Below are 14,964 nucleotides of genomic sequence, written 5' to 3'. Positions count from 1 at the left end.
GGTGCTGAGCGGTGTACCTTTGGAGGTGGAGGTCCCTGGGTCCGCTGGTCTGCAACTGGGGTAGCAGGATTTTGGCTGGAGTGGCTGCTGGGTCGTGGGGCTGTTCCAAGGCCTATCTTGTTGGTGGTGTTGATGAGTTCCTAAAAAATGCCGTTCTCCCCTTCAAGATGGCGTGGGCTCCGTGCTGGAGTCCCACCATCCGGAGAGTACCCGCACCGGTGATAGTCTGTCCTTGTCTAGGAGAGCCTGTCTGCCAGCTCCTGCTGCTCCTGCGAGATTTAACTTTCCCTCACTCAATCACACACACACCATGCACATCCACACACTCTCCTTTCATACCCTCACTCACTCACTTCCTCTACCTCACCTCTGTCCTGCCAGCTGCCATCTTTTTCTCCTCTCTGCTCTGATCTTTATTATTTTCTTCCTTCTGCTTACACTGGGCTTTTCTTGTTGCTCTCTTTCTAACTCTTTGAGTTGTTGGGTTAGATAATTTATTACCATTGTTTCTTGTTTTTTGCAGTAGGCTTGTAGAGCTATGAACTACCCTCTCAAGACTGCTTTCGCTGTGTCCCATAGATTTTGGATTGTTGTGTTTTCATTGTCCTTTGTTGCCATGATGTTTTTTATTTCTTCTTTGATCTCTCTGGTAACCCAGTCATTGTTTAATAGCATGGTATTTAGTCTCCTGGTGTTTGATTTTTTTGGATTGTTTTTATTGTAGTTGATTTCCAGTTTTATGCCATTGTGATCTGAGAAGATGCTTGATATGATTTCTATCTTCTTGAATTTGAAGAGACTTTGCCTGTGTCCTAATATGTGCTCTATCCTTGAAAATGTTCCATGTGCACTGGAGAAGAATGTATATTCTGTAGCTTTGGGATGAAATGTTCTAAAGATGTCAATTAAGTCCATCTGATCTAGTGTGTCATTTAGGATTGCAGCTTCTTTGCTGATTTTTTGTTTAGCTGATTTATCCAGTGGTGTCAGTGGGGTATTAAAGTCCCCTACTATGACTGTATTGCTATTAATCTCTCCCTTGATATCTTCCAGAAGTTGTTTTATGTATTTGGGTGCTCCTGTATTGGGTGCATATATGTTTACTAGAGTTATATCTACTTGTTGAATTGCTCCCTTTAGGATTATGTAGTGGCCTTCCTTATCTTTTGATATGGCCTTTCCTTTGAGGTCTATTTTATCAGATATAAGTATTGCAACCCCAGCTTTTTTCTCATTTCCATTTGCCTAAAAAATGTTTTTCTATCCCTTCACTCTCAGTCTGTGTGAATCCTTTGTTCTCAGGTGGGTCTCTTGCAGACAGCAAATATATGGGTCATGTTTTCTTATCCATTCAGCTACCCTATGTTTTTTTGATTGGTGCATTTTAAATCCATTTACATTTAATAATATTATTGATAAGTACATGTTTGTTGTCATATTTTTTCTTAATGTTTGTGTTTTTTCTTGCCTTTCTCTTTCTTCTTTTTATAGCAGTCCCTTTAGCATTTCTTGCATTGCTGACTTGGTAGTGGTAAACTCTCTTAGCCCTTTTTTATCTGTGAGGCTCCTGACTCAAACTTCAATTTTGAATGATCACCTTGCTGGGTATAGTATTCTTGGGTTCAGTCCCTTGCTTTGCATCACTTTGTAAATTTCATTCCATTCCCTTCTGGCCTGTAGTGTTCCTGTTGAGAAATCTGTTGATATTCTAATAGGAGAACCCTTGAAAGTAACTTTCTGTCTTCTTTAAGATTCTCACTTTTTGGTTGGTATTTGCCACTTTAATTATGATGTGTCTTGGTGTCGGTCTTTTATGGTTCATCTTGTTTGGGACTCTATGTGCTTCTTGGACTTGCATGGTTTTTTGCTTGCCAATATCAGGGAAGTTTTCTGTCATTATTTCTTTAAACAGGTTTTCTATTCCTTGCTTCTCTTCCTCTCCTTCTGGTACCCCTATTATGTGAATGTTGTTTCGTTTTGTGTTGTCCAAAAGCTCCCTTAGGCTCGCCTCTTGCTTTTTAAATTTTCTTTCCAGTTGCTGCTGTGTTTGTGTGTTTTTTTCCTACCTTGTCTTCTAATTTGCTTATGTGTTCCTCAGCCTCTTCTAGTCTACTGTTTAAGCCTTCCATTGTGTTATTTATTGCAGCTATGTCGTTCTTCATCTCCTCTTGGTTCCTTTTTATGTTGTCGACATTCTCATTCAGTTCCTTATAATTCTCATTGAATTGTGTGTATTTGTCACCCAGCCATTTGAGCATCCTTAGAACCATTACTCTGAATTCTTTCTCTGGTATGTTGCTAGCCTCGAATTCAATTAACTCCCTTTCTGGTGATTCCTCTTTTTCTTTCCTTTGGGGATTGCTTTTTTGTCTTCCCATTTTTTGCTGTAACGTTTTAATTGTAGGTCTGATTGGGTTGGTACTCAGGTTCTTTTGGGGATGGTGCTACTGGTGTAATCTCTCAGTTATCCTGGGCTTGTTAATCTAGTATAGCCTACTTGAGCTATTTGGGTTCTCTTGATGTAGGCCTGCGAGCTTGAGAGGCACAACTGTGGTGTCTAGAAGTCAGTAGCCTTGGAGGGGGGGGGTGCCAATTTTTGCTGTCTTTCACCCTTAATTGAAATCACATGTGTCCAGCGGGGACTCACAGTGGCTCTCAAGAACCATCTGTTGGGGTGATGGGGCCCAAGGGGCCTGTGCTCTGGAAAGGCATGACTGTATTGTCCAGAGTTCTGTAGTTGTGGGGTGGGCAGTCTCAGCTTTTGCTGCTGCATCTGTGGTGTCTAGGTGCTTGCTCCCAGTGGCTGCTCACAGGGGCACCCGCGGTACGTTTGCCAGCGAGGCACACTGAAGGACTCTGAAGGGCCCTGGCAGTGTAGCCGCATAATTGAGGCATCTGTGGGAAGGTATCCAGGATGAGTGAGTTCAGAATTTCTACTGCCGGGGGAGAGTGTGCCCCTGTTTGTCCAAGATCACACCCAGGGAGAGCTCACAACAGCTCCCAGGATCACCCTGTGGATAGATGGCCTCAGGGGTCCTGCCTGTTGGAAATGTGCATCTGTGTAGGTGCGTTTGCTGGCCAGAGCTCTAATGCACTCTGAGGGGCCCTGACACTGAGGTTGAGCAGCTGGGGTGGCTGTGGGCAGTTATTAAGAAAGAGGGAATTCAGAATTTCTTCTGCAGGTCAGTGTGCCCTTGTCTGTGCAGAATCACATCCAGCAGAGTCTCACATCTGTTCCCCAAAGCACGCTGTGGATAGATGACTCAAGGGGCCTGCTCATTGGAAATGTGCAAGAGTAGAGGTGCTTTTGCCTGCACTGAGCTCTGACTCCCTCTGAGGGGCCCTGGCACTGAAGTTGCACAGCTGGGGTGTCTGTGGGCAGTTATTCAGGAAGAGGGAATTCAGAATTTCTACTGCAGGGCAGCACACCCTTGTCTGTGCAGAATCACACCCAGCAGAGTCTCCCAGCTGCTCCCCAGAGCGCACTGTGGATAGATGGGCTCAGGGGGCCTGCTCGTTGGAAATGCGCGAGAATGGAAGTGCCTTTGCCTGTGCAGAGCTCTGAAGCACTCTGAGGGGCCCTGGCACTGAAGTTGCACAGCTGGGGTGTCTGTGGGCAGTTATTCAGGAAGAAGGAATGCAGAATTTCTACTGCAGGGCTGTGCGCCCTTGTCTGTACAAAATCACACCCACGGGAGCTCCCAGTGACTCCTAGCCACTGCCTATGGAGTGGTGTGCCCTGGATGCCTGCGCGGCTGGAAGCCCGAGAATGTGGAGTCCGGAGTTCTGCCTCTGGGGAGGGGGTGTCGCACTTACTGCTGCAGGAGCGGTGCACCTTTGAAGATGGAGGTCCCAGGGTCTGCCTATTTTTGTCCATTTGAGATCCCCATCATGTTCCAATGACCAAAGTGGGCTACGAATTGAGCATAGGTGATCTGGAAAGTTTTAAGTTTTGGACAGACACTAGGAGGTCATCTCTGTCCCCTAGATTTCCTAAAAGACCCTCCAATTTCTCTCCCCTACAGTTCCGTTTCCCTTTTTACCAACCTTTACCACTAGGTAATCTTTTCTCAAAGTTAATACAAATCCCCCCTGATGAAGTATAAACACATTTCCTCTTTTGCTTTCCTTTTTGGAGTGGAAGACTAGCTCCTAACTATCAATATACATAAAAGGTTAAGTGACCAACTGTTCAGTACATATGACGTGCACTGGCAATCTATATCTATAAAAGCCCAGTGACACTTATGGCGGAACAACCAGAACGACCAGGTGCTATGATGCGCATTGACCACCAGGGTCCAGACACTCAATGCAGGAGCTGCCCCTTGGTGGTCAATGTGCTCCCACAGTGGGAGTGCCACTCAGCCAGAAGCTGGGTTCACAGATGGTGAGCACAGCAGTGGTGGCAGGAGCCTCTCCCACCTCTGCAGTAGCGCTAAGGAGCGGTGAGCCAAGTGGTAAAGAGAGAGCAGGTGGGTGGTAAGGAGGGGCGAACCAAGTGGTAAGGAGTGAGCAGGCAGGCGGTTAGGAGCAATCAGGTGGGTAGTAAGGAGTGAGCAGGTGGGCGGTTACTAGCGAACAGGCAGGCAGTTAGGAGCGAGGGATCCCAGATTGTGAGAGTGATGTCCAATTGCCAATCAGGCCTAAATCAGAAGTTGGACATCCCCCGTGGGGTCCCAGATTGCAAGATGGTGCAGGCTTAGCTGAGGGACCCCCCCATGCATGAATTTCATTCACCAGACCTATAGTAATAAATAACTCTAGGACTTAATAGCCTAGTTTACACCTCCATTATGTCCCAGGCTGATGGTTTTACCAACTTATCTCTCTGCTTCATTTATTACCCCTCCTATCATCATCCTCTAGTCATTGACCACATTAATCTTCACAGGGAATAGCACTGTTCTTCTTAGAGAAACTATAGAACACTGTGGTCAGAGTGTGGACTTTAGAAGCCAGACTTCCTGCTTGAGCAACTATCCTGGTTTGGCTACTTTCTAGCTGTCTAACCTTAACTTCTATGGGCCTCAGTTGCTTTACCTATAAAAATGACCTATTGGGATCAGAAGAAGGTGGTCAGAAGAAAGTGTGAGTGAGTAAGGGAGTGAGAGAGGAGTGCATGGATGTTCATGGTGTGTGTGTGTGTGTGTGTGTGTGTGTGTGTGTGTGTGTGTGTGAAAGAAGGAGAGAGAGAGAAAGAGAGAGAGAGAGAGAGACAGAGAGAGAGAGAGAAACAGTTAGATCTAGCAGAAGTCTCAGGGGCGTAAAGATAATGCTCTCCTATACTGGAAGCCCCTGCTACTGCTGCAGGCACTCTCTGGGCGATGAGGCTCTGGCAAAAAAACCACACCATCTTGAAAGGGAGACTGGATACAATTAGGAGCCCAGCCTCATCATCACCCAGACTGGTTTTGGACACTACCCCAGACCACAGAGCCACTCTGGCCACAGTTGCACTGCCTCAACCACAGACCCCAGGACTCCTGTCTCCACATCTAATGGCTCCTGGATCCCCTCAGTGAGTTGCTGAGTGTGCACCTCTCTGGCCAAGATAACACAGCTTCAGACGCAGACCCCAGGACTCCCACCTTCCAGGCTTCTGGCTCCTGGACCCCCGCAGTGAATTGCCAAGTGAAAACCACTCTGGTCAAAGTTGTGCTGCCTCAGCCACAGACCCCAGGACTCCTGCCTCCAAGTCCAATAGCTCCTGGACCCCCTCAGTGAATTGCTGAGTGTGCACCTCTCTGGCCAAGGTCGCACTGCTTCAGCTGCAGACCTTGGGATTCCAGCCTCCCCAGCCACAGTCTCTTGGATCCCTGCAGTGATTTAAGCGTGATGCCACCCTGTCCAGATACATGTCACACCAGCCAGAGTCATGTGACCCCAGCTGTGGGCTCAAGGACCCCTGCCACACAGGCAGTGGACTCAGAAACCACCACAGAGAGCAGCAGCATGCACTCCACACTGCCGTGGGCTCCGGGAAGCCACAGTGACTTGCAAGCCAGTAGGACCACAGGTGACCCTTGCCACAAGAGTTGGGGCCATGAGAATATCTACAACAGCTTGCACAACAAGGCCATGGATGAGTTATATTTTCAGACAACCTATGAGGAGACTCCATCCACGAACAGGAAAATAACATTCAAGACCAAATTATATCAGGAGAACCCAAATAACTCAAGTAAGAGGCTCTTCTATAACATCCAGCTCAGGAGATCTGAGAGAAGGCATCACTGGGTCCCACAGATCACCTATTACATAGGGCCACCCCCCAAAAAATTGGGATGGCAAAGAAGTTAAATCTAAGACATAGAAACAACTACGAAGGGAAGAAACATGGGGAGGCAAATAAATAATCCCCAAAGTAAAGAAAAGGAGAATTGCCAGAAAAAGAGCTAAATTAAATGGAGGCAAGTAATGTATCAGAGAAAGAATTCAGAGTAATGGTTATAAGGATGCTAAGGGGAAACCAAGATGGCGGCATAAGATATACACCTGTACGTGCTGCCTCTCACAACCACACCAAAACTACAATTAAAAGACAAAATGTCTATCACCCAGAACCATGGGAAAGCTGGCTGAGTAGAAGTTCTACAACTAGAAGGAAAGAGAAAAGAGCATGGAGACGTGCACAAGCACAGAAAAGCTGAGGTACACAGGCGCGCGAATCGGGCTGGCGGCTGGCGGCTGGGGGCGCTGTTTTTTTCAACCTGAAGAGAGACAAGCTCCCGATTACTCTTAACTCCAGTTTCTGGCGAGACTCTGGGAATCCAGACTCCTACAGGGAGAAGCTGGACTGTCTGCCATCGGGTCAGAAAGTGAGGGTGGCTTTCTTGCAGAGGTGCATGCAGGAATCATTGTTTACTGCGCTGGGGCACGCGACACTGGGACGCGGAAACGTGGAGACACAGAGATGGCTGACTGGCAGCCATCACTGTTTGCCACGCACTAACCTAGTGATTCCCTGAGACCCCACCCCGCACAATTTACAAACCCACCCAAGCTCTGCACAGTGGCTTTTGCATATAAATGGCCTGCCCTATCACAGCTTAACATAACAAACTGCAGCTCTGGTCAGACAGCTCCAAAACCCAAGCAAAGAGGAGAAATCTGCAAATCTCACTGTAGCTCCTGCTGGGTGGCCTCAGACAGTAGCTGACCTGAACCCCATTGGAGATACAGAAGCCAGTGTACCTAGTGGTCAGTATGAGACCACACCAGATTTCAACTCCTCACATCCATAAGTGATACATTCAAGAGGCAGACTCAGTGAGCACCAAAGCCCCGCTGAAACAAGTCCTGCCCCATAAGGGTGTCTCCAGCACAGCAGTTCTCCCATTATAGACACAGCAGGTCCTCACAGCCAATTGGCTTGGAGGTCAATTCCTCCCAGTGTACCAACAGCAATCAAGGCTTAACTACAACAAGACTTTGCACTCAGCCCACAAAGGGGTGCACCAAGAGTGTCCACCTCAGGTCACTGGGGGGCTGAGCCACTGGGCCCTATAAGTCACCTACCACAGAAAACCACTCCATCAACACAGGGAAGCAGCAAAATCCGGAGAGAAAGAAACATGTCATGAATAAAAGAAATGGAGGAGAGCAAACCACTGGACATAGAGTTCAAAACCACATTTATAAGGTTACTCAAGAATCTTCTAAAAACCTCTGAGGAACTTAGTGAGACCTTTAAGGATTTTAATGAGAATGCCAAAAAAAATGGGAAAGGACCAGTCAGAAATTAAGCATACACTGTCTGAAATAAAGAATATACAGAAATTCAACAGTAGATCAAAGGACCCCAAGAATCAAACCAAAGATCTGAAATATGAGGAAACAAAAAACACCCAACCAGAAAAACAAAAAGAAAAAAGAATCAAAAAATATGAAGATAGTGTAAGGAGCATCTGGGACAACTTCAAGCGTACCAACATCCATATTATTGGGGTGCCAGAAGAAGAGAGAGAACAAAACATTGAAAACCTATTAGAAGAAATAATGACAGAAAACTTTCCCTACCTGATGAAAGAAATAGACTTACAAATCCAGGAAGCACAGAGAATCCCAAACAAGAGGAATCAAAAGAGGACCACACCAAAACACATCATAATTAAAATACTAAGGGCAAAAGACAAAGAGAGAATCTTGAAAGCAGCAAGAGAAAAACAGTTAGTTACCTACAAGGGAGTACCCATATGACTGTCAGCTGATTTCTCAACAGGAACTATGCAGGCCAGAAGGGAGTGGCAAGAAATATTCAAAGTGATGAATAGCAAGAACCTACAACGAAGATTACTCTACCCAGCAAAGCTATCATTTAGAATTGAAGGTCAGATAAAGAGCTTCACAGACAAGAAAAAGCTAAAGGAGTTCATTACCACCAAACCAGTACTATATGAAATGCTGAAGGGTATTCTTTAAGAAGAGGAAGAAAAAGAAAAAGGTAAAGATAAAAATTATGAACAAAATGACAACAAATACATACCTACCAACAAGTGAATCTAAAAATCAAGTGAGTAAAAAATCTGATGAACAGAATGGACTGATGAATATAATAGAATCAGGGACATAGAAAGGGAGTGGACTGACAATTCTCGGGGAAAAGGGGGTGTGAGGGGTGCGGGAAGAGATTGGACAAAAATTTTACACCTATGGATGAAGACAGTGGCGGGGGATAAGGGCATGGGGTGGAGTGGGGAATCAGGTGGAGCAGAGCTATGGGGAAAAATAGAGTAACAACTGTAATAATCTGAACAATAAAGATTTATTTTAAAAAAAGGATGCTCAAATGTCTGGATGACAAATACACACAACTCAATGACAATTATAAGGAGCTGGATGAGAAATTTACCAGCCTGAATAAGAATCGAGAGGAAAAAAGAATGGTAGAGCTTCAATAAAGAACACAATGGAGGCTTTCAACAGTAGACTAGAAGTTGAGGATCAAAATCAGAGAGTTAGAAGACAGGTTGGAAAAACACCCAAGCAGAGCAGCAACTGGGGAAAAAACACATTAAAAAATAACAGGAGAATCTAAAGGAGCTTTGGGACAACTTGAAACAAAACGACATCTGCATAGTAGGAGTGCCAGAAGGAGAGGAAGCTGAGCAAGGAATAGAAAAACCATTTGAAGAAATAATGACAGAAAATGTTCCAGACTTGGGAAGAAATTGTCACACAAATCCAAGAAACACAGAGATTCCAAAGCAAGATGAACCCAAAAAGACCCACACCAAGATACATCATATTAAACTGGCAAACGTAAAAGACTAAGAAAGAATCTTGAAGGTTGCAAGAGAGAGACAGAAAGATACCTAAGAAGGGTCTCCCATTAAACTAGTAACTGGTTTCTCAACAGAAACATGTCAGGCCAGAGGGGAATGGAATGAAGTATACAGAGTGATGAAGAGCTAGAGACTGAATTCAGAAATGCTCTATCTAGCAAGGCTAACATTAAAAATTGAATGTGAAATTAGGAGCTTCACAGACAAAAAAAAAAAAAAAAAAAGGCTAAAAGAGTTTATTACCGCCAAGCCAGCAATGCAAGAAATGCATTGTTGTAAAAAGAAGAAATAGAAAAGGAGGAAGGAAAACAGGCATAAAAAATAAAAGTGGTAACAAACAAGTACCTATCAATAATAACCTTAAATGTTCAAATCAAAAGACATAGGGTAGTTAAATGGATAAGAAAGCATGACCTATAAATGTGCTGTCTATAAGACACCCACCTCAGGACAAAGGACACACACAGACTGAAAGTGAAGGGATGGAAAAAAATTCTTCAGGCAAATGGAAATGAAAACAAAAAAAGCTGGGGTAGCAAGACTTATATCTGACAAAATAGACCTCAAACTGAAGGCCATAACAATAGATAAGGAAGGACACTTCATAATACTAAAAGGATCAGTACAACAAGAGGATATAACTCTGGTAAACTTATAGGATCAGTATAACAAGAGGATATAACTCTGGACCCAATACAGGAGCATCCAAATATATAAAAAATCTTCTGTAAATTATAAAGGGAAAGAGCAACAGCATAGTAGGAGTCTTTAATACCCCATTGACATCATTGGATAATTCATCTAGACAAAAAAAAAATGAATAAAGAAACAGCAATCCTAAATGACTCACTAGATCAAAGGGAACTAATTGACATATTCAGAACGTTTTACCCCAAAGCTACAGAATATACATTTTTCTCAAGTGCACGTGGGACATTTTCAAAGATAAACCACATTTTAGGACATAGGCTAAGTCTCTAAAAATTCAAAAAGACTGAAATCATATCCAGCATCTTCTCAGATCACAATGGCATGAAATTAAAAATCAACTACAATAAAACCAATCATAAACAGTCAAACACATGGAGGCTAAATAGCATGCTAATAAAAAATGAATGAGTTACCAAAGAGATAAAAATAGAAATAAAAAACATTCTGGAAACAAGTGAAAACAACAGTCCCAAATCTATGGGAAACAGCAAAAGCAGTCCTGAGAGTGAAGTTCATAGCATGATAGGCTTACCAAAAAACAACAACAACAACAAAAAGAAAATGAGTTATCTAACCCTACAACTTAAAGAATTAGAAAGAGAGCAACAAGAAAAGCCCAGAGTAAGTTGAAGGAAGGAAATAAAGCTTGGAGCAAAGACAAAAAAAATACAAAAGATCAATACTACTAAAACCAAGAGCCGGTTCTTTGAAAGGATAAACAAGATTGATGAACCTCTTGCCACATACACCTAGAAACAAAGATAGATGACCCAAAAAAAAACAAAATCAGAAACAAAATAACAACTGACTCCAAAGAGTTATAAAGAATTGTAAAAAAAAAAAAAATACTATGAACAACTCTATTCTAATAAACTGTATAACCTTGACCAAATGGATATAGTCCTAGAAAAATACAATCTTCCAAAACACAATCAAGAAGAATCCAAAAACCTGAATAGACCAATAATTACTGATTAAATCAAAGCAGCAATAAAAATAAAAAATAAAAATTCCCAGGAAACAAAAGCCCTAGTCCAGATGGCATTATAGGTGAGTTTTACCAAACATTCAAAGATGAACTAACACCTATACTCCTCAAACTATTCCAAAAAATTCACAAAGAAGGAACACTTCAAATTTCTTTTTATGATGCCAACATTACCCTAATCCCAAAACCAGATAAAGTCACCACAAAGAAAGAGAATTACAGGCCAATATCCCTGATGAACATAGATACTAAAATCCTCAACAAAATGCTAGCAAATCGGATCCAGCAATATATTAGAAAGATCATACACCATGACCAAGTTGGATTTATTACAGGGATGCAAAGCTGGTATAATATCCACAAATCAATAAATTTGATATATCACATAAACAAACTGAAAGATAAAAAGGACATGATCATATCCATAGATGCAGAAAAAGGATTAGACAAATCTAAAACCATTTTTGATAAGAACTCTCAACAAAGTGGGAACAGAAAGACCACACCTTAACATAATAAAAGCCTTATATGACAAACCTACAGACAACATCATATTCAATGGGAAAAAACTAAAACCATTTCCCCTATGAACAGGAACAAGACAGGGGTGCCCACTTTCACCCCTCCTGTTTGACACAGTACTAAAAGTGCTAGCCATAGTAATCAGACAAGAAGAAGAAATAAAAGGACAAATTAGAAAGGACAAAGTAAAACTGTCACTATTGGCAGATGACATGCTATTGTACATAGAAAACCCTAAAGACTCCACCAAAAACTACTAGATTTAATAAATGAATTTGGCACTGTAGCAGGATACAAAATTAAGCCCCATAAATTGATGGCATTTTTATACACCAATAATGAACTAACAGAAAGGGAAACTAAACAAACAACCCAATTTACCATTGCAACAAAAAATAAACACTTAGGAATAAACTTAACCAAGGTGGTAAAAGATCTTTATTCTGAAAAGTACAGGATGTTGAAAAAAGAGAGGAAGATATATGCAAGGGGAAGAATGCACAGTGTTCATGGATTGGTAGAATCAACATCATTAAAATGTCCATACTACCCAAAGCAATCTATAGATTCAGTGCAATCCCGATCAAAATTCCAATGGCTTATTTCACTGACCTAGAACAAACAGTCCAAAAATTTATATGGAGTCAAAAAAGATCCTGCATAACTGCAGCAATCATAAGAAAGAAGAATAAAGTTGTAGGGATCACAATACCAGATATCAAACTATACTACAAAGCCACTGTACTCAAAGCAGCCTTGTACTAGCACAAGAACAAGCATATAGACCAATGGAATAGAATAGAGAACCCATAAATTGACCTAAACCACTATGCTCAATTTATATTTGACAAAGGATGCAAGAGCATACAATGGAGTCAAGACAGTCTCTTCAATAAATGGTGTTGGGAAAACTGGACAGATACATGCAAAAAAATGAAATTAGACCACAAACTTACACCATACACAAAAATAAACTAAGAATGGATAAAAGACTTAAGTTTAAGATGTGAGTCCATAAAATCCTAGTAGAAACCATTGGCAGCAAAATCTCAGACATCTCTCATAGCAATATGTTCACAGATACATTTCATAGGACAATGGAAACTAAGGAGAAAATAAACAAATTAGACTACATCAGAATAAAAAGCTTCTGCACAGCAAAAGAAACCATCAACAAAATAACAAGTGAACCCACTGCATTGGAGAACATATTTGCCAAAGATACATGCAATAAGGGGCTAACCTCCAAAATTTATAGGGTACTTATGGATCTTAACAAAAGGAAAATAAACAACCCAATTTAAAAAATGGGCAAAGGACCTACACTTCTCCAAAGTGGACATACAGAAATCCAAAAGGCATATGAAAAAATGCTCCAAGTCACTAATCATCTGAGAGATGCAAATCAAAATGACACCTGTTAGAATGGCATTATCAACATATCAACAAATGACAAACATTGGCAACGATATGGGGAAAAGGGAGCCCTCATACACTGCTGGTGGGAATTCAAACTGGTGTACCAGGTGTACTGGTTAATAATACGGATTTTTTTCAATAGATGAAGTTATATATGTTGATATATATGCGATTTGATATGTATGCTATTTTGTTGTATTGACAGCAAGCTTCAAAACTTCATTTGTCAAATTTTCTTAATTGTTAACATCATAGGTATTTTTATGCTTAAAAATGTCAAATTTAGTGCCAAAAAAAGCATTTGCGAGAAGTTTTAATTCATTATTTTGAAGAAAAGTGCTGCTGAATATTATCATATACTTGGGAAGCTAATGGTGAACATATTCCATCTCAAGATACATGTGAACGCTGGTTTAAAGGCTTTAAAAGTGATGATTTTGATGTGAAAGACAAAGAATTTCCAGGTCAACCAAAAAAGTTTGAAGACCAACAATTACAAGCATTATTGAATGAAGATGCATGTCAGACTCAAAAACAACTTGCAGAAAGACTAAACGTTGCTCAGTAAACAATTGCTGATTGTTTATAAGCAATGGGAAAGATTTTAAAGGAAGGAAAATGGGTGCCACATCAACTGAACGAAAGACAAATGAAAAACCGAAAAATTCATCAGTAAAATGTTGCTTCAACGGCACGAAAGCAAGTCTTTTTTGCATCAAATTGTGACTGGCAATGAAAAGTGGATTTTTTTTTTGAGAATCCCAAATGCACAAAATCATGGGTTGATCCAGGTCAACCATCAACATCAACTGCAAGGCCAAATCACTTTAGAAAGATTACAATGCTCTGCATTTGATGGGATCAGGAAGGTGTGGTGTATTATAACCTTCTAAAGCCAGGTGAAACTGTTAATACTGATCACTACTGACAAAAAAATAATCAATTTGAACCATGCTTTGATCGTAAAACAACCAGAATGGGCCAGAAGACATGGCAAAGTAATTTTGCTTCATGATAATGCACCATCACACACTTCAAAACCAGTTAAAGACACGTTAAAAGATCTTGCCTGGGAAGTATTAACCCACCCGCCGTATTCACCAGACCTTGCTCCTTCAGATTACTACTTGTTCCAATTGATGGCACATGCATTTTCTGAGCAGCACTTCAAAACATATGAAGAAGTGGAAAATTGGTTCTCCAAATGGTTTGCCTCAAAACAAGAATAGTTCTACTGGGACAGTATCCACAAATTACCTGAAAGATGGGGGAAATGTGTAGTTAGTGATGGACATTACTTTGAATAAAGCACCTTTGATGTTTCTCTTGAAATTATCGTGTTTTCTTTGATTACAAAATCAGCATTATTAACCAGTACACCTGGTATTCTCTGTGGAAAACAGTTTACAGGTTCCTCAAAAAGTTAAAAATGGAACTACCATTTGACCCAGTGATTCCACTTCTAGGAATATATACCAATAATTGAGAAACACCCATCAGAAAGAATATATGCACCCCTATGTTCATAGCAACGCAATTTACAATAGCTAAGATTTGGAAACAGCCTAAGTGCCCATCAGCATATGAATGAATTAAAAAACTTTGGTACATCTGTGTAATGGAATACTACACAGCTGTAAAAAATCAAGAATGCTTACCTTTTGCAACAGCATGGCTAGAGCTAGAGAGCATTATGCTAAGTGAAATAAGCTAGTCAGAGAATGATAAGTATCACATGATCTAACTCATATGTGGAATCTAATGAATAACATAAACTGAAGAACAAAAATAGGCTTCCAGACATAGAAACATAAGACTGTCAAACCTGAAGGAAGGCAGGGGAGGCAGTGGGAGAGATCAACCAATCCTATCTAATAAAAGAGTAATATGCAAATTAACCATCACTCCACTACAGCCACGAACCACGCCCACAAGCCACACCCACCAGCCAATCATGAGTGAGTATACAAATTAACCCAACCAAGATGGCTGCAGCCACAGAGAGCAGGAGGGAGGCTTGGGTTTCCCCGGCGATGG

Source organism: Plecotus auritus (assembly GCF_963455305.1).
Source record: "Plecotus auritus genome assembly, chromosome: X".
In the NCBI taxonomy this organism is placed as follows: Eukaryota; Metazoa; Chordata; class Mammalia; order Chiroptera; family Vespertilionidae; genus Plecotus; species Plecotus auritus.
This window is presented reverse-complemented; position numbering follows the sequence as displayed.